This window comes from Monopterus albus, unplaced genomic scaffold, assembly GCF_001952655.1.
Source record: "Monopterus albus unplaced genomic scaffold, M_albus_1.0 scaffold293.1, whole genome shotgun sequence".
Taxonomy (NCBI): Eukaryota; Metazoa; Chordata; class Actinopteri; order Synbranchiformes; family Synbranchidae; genus Monopterus; species Monopterus albus.
The window spans coordinates 12725-15742 of NW_018128173.1; the positions used below are offsets into that span (position 1 = coordinate 12725).

At 40.3% G+C, this 3018-nt stretch overlaps 1 protein-coding gene across 1 annotated transcript in view; it reads left to right on the top strand.

The window, feature by feature from the left end:
- calm3a (calmodulin 3a (phosphorylase kinase, delta)) overlaps positions 1-3018 on the top strand; it is a 10841-nt gene that overhangs the window by 1150 nt on the left and 6673 nt on the right. The gene's annotated exons all lie outside the window — the stretch shown is intronic.

Below are 3018 nucleotides of genomic sequence, written 5' to 3' on the forward strand. Positions count from 1 at the left end.
GTTGAACCGCAGTCTGCTCCTGCTCAATTATCCTCTTTGCCACCCCTCCTTCTGCACCTCCCTTCCCCCCGCATTGAACAGAAACAGGCTTGGTGCAGCAGGCTGTCAGGACCCGCAGTGCACCCTCCAAAACACAACTAACCTTATCAAAGAAAGTGCTCGATTGTTGCAATAAAAATGAATCATTTCCACTTCGTCTCCTCCTTTCCTACTGTTGCTCTCTGTATTGTAAAACAGATGCATTGTCTGTGGCACATATTGGAGTCTGCCCAGTAAAGAAACTTGGATCATGCTACAGTGACTTAACATATCAGTCACATGCTGCCTAAATAGAACTTGTCCTGACTGTAATAAAAAATTAAATAAATAAAAAACACCTGCAGCTCTTGTAGAGTTTTGCTTGTGACACAAAAATTTGTGATTGGATCTCTTGTATACTGGCGAGTTGGAATGAAGGATTATGTTGCTGAGCACTTAAAAGCTATATAAACACTCTAACACTTAACTGCGCTCTGATCCAGACACAGCTTGCTTCAGCACCACCTAATTGGCTGACAGTGGACAGAATGGATACTCTGCGGTCTGTTTTTCTCCCTTCTCTTTATCCTGCCACTCCCCCAACCAACATGGTGACTCATTAAAACTGACTTGAAGAACACATGGCACTGCCATCACCTCGAGCTACAGAAATGTTAGTTTTAACCACTCTGGTTTGGAAAAGGCAAAGCATCGTTAGAAAAATTCTTTATTTGTGACACAAGAGCAAATGGACGAGAGCACAAAACAAGACTTTCACTTGTTTGATGCACGAGCTGTGCGAGTTTAAATACTATTTTAGTTCAAACTTGAATGAGTCCTTAGGCTAACAGGTTATCTTCATCACTGAACTGACATCAGAGCCGTAATGTTGTACCCATGTAGGGTTTATTCTATGCATCAGTTAATGTCTTGTAAAGCCTGATCATTCAGTTTTTTCAAAATCATCTGACAATTATACCCGGACGGTATGAGGGACTGCACACAAGCAGTAAGCACGGTCAAGCAACAGTTGGCATAGAGGTTATTCTACAGCAGTGAATCAAAGCCTCATATCTGTTCAGTAAAAAAGAGACAAAGAGGTAGTTAGTTGCAGTGATACTCAGTGTGCTACATCGGCGACCCTGTTCGTGTCTCACTAATTATAGCAGCCACATGTATTTCGGGCTTGGAGTATTTATACTTGTCCCTCATCACACTTTCTCAGCCTGAAGTGAGCATGTCAACTGACTTAGACAGGCCTGGTAAGACCTCATGAGGATGACAGAATGACGTTGCGGATGATGTTGAAGAATTAGTTGGGTGCATGAGTGCAAACCTGTTCATTTTTTGTTACAATTTAAAGTGGTAAAGACGTATGTAGAAGCAGCAGGTATGGATAATATTGCCACACAGATGTTGGCATTGTGGGTTTGTGTGAAATAACTATGTAATTTTCTTTATACTCTGACTTTACTCCAGCAATGCAACAAGTCATTTTTTTTGATAAAATACAATAAAAGTTGTCTAAATGTGTGTTATTAAATACAAACCTTATAGAATACAAGGATCAACAGTTAATTTGTCCTTCATGGAGTGTCTGCCTAATAAAGGACAGTGAGGTTAAACTATATTTTCGTTGCTTCTTCTATTGTCTTCAACTCGGTAATAGGCAGTGTCTGGGCCAAACTGACAATATCTCAGACTGTTTTGAATGAGTTTGCTTTGGAGTGCATATGCATGAACAGAACCTGTGGAGACTGCTGCAGGCGGTTCTCATTAGGCCAGCAGGAAGTTTATATCACTTAAATTACTGTTTTGAACATCTGTAAGTAACATCCACTCTAAATTGGTCTTTGATTATCAAACATTCATAATCTGTAGACATTAAAGTTGCCAGTAAAAGTCTTTAGCTTTGTTCTTCACTGAGCTCAACATCTATGGTCAGCTTTACTTCATGTCAGGTTGTACTGGTGGATAAAATGTAATCATTCTCTGACACTTAGCAAATGACTCCAGTAACATTGTCCATATTGTTTGGAATAGCAAATTATTTATTTAGGATTTTACTTCCAATCATGACACAACTAAAAATAAACTGAAACATGAAGAAATGGGCATTACTTGCACAAGTTTGTCTTTTTTTTTTGTTAAGATAATCTCTTCAGTGAGTTGTGTCTTGGACGTAGAGGTGTAACGATCCATCTATCTGGATCGATACATTGATCAAACACCCCACGATCTGATGACATCGATGCAAATTGTAAACATTGATGCTTTGTGTGCATGTATTTTGACAGCCAGCCACAAACATGTGTTTCCAGTGAGGCGCTGTTCTTTTCAAACTGGACATCTAGCACCAGGCAGTGAGTGCAGCTAGCATTCTGAGACTGGGAATTCGCACTAAAAGAGAAACGTGAGCAGCGCATACGCTACTGAAGCATTTGATCCGTTCAGTCCACAGCGACCTTCGTGCAGCATCACTGTCAACAGCTGTTCGTCTGTCAGCAGGACAGTGGCGGACAAACGGTCGGTGGGGATTACACCTCGTTAAACCCACCAGAGAGAGGAAACGTGAAGTGTAGAAAATGGGGCGGGGTTCCGGGGCTGACGCGTGTCTCACACACATGTCTCTGAGTCAGTGTGGACTGACACATTTAATAGATTGGAGTTTTATCTGTTGTGTGAGAGGACAAGTAACAAAATGCTATGAGAATTGGCCTTGACCTGTAGGAGCCAAGACAAATACACAGAGTAAATTCTCTTATCAGAAACAAGTCGTGGGTATAGAAGTATTCTGGATTTAAAAGGACACACACAACAGTAAGTGTGAATGTTAAGTCTTAAACAGAACTCCCACTTCAATGTAAGAAATATGTTTTTTTTTGTTTGTTTGTTTGTTTTTTTTTTGTATGTGTGACAATGTAAATGCTTCTTATCTCAAAGACGTTTGTTGAATTGGAAGGCCATCATTAGTCCTTATTTGTATTTAAATAGCACTTG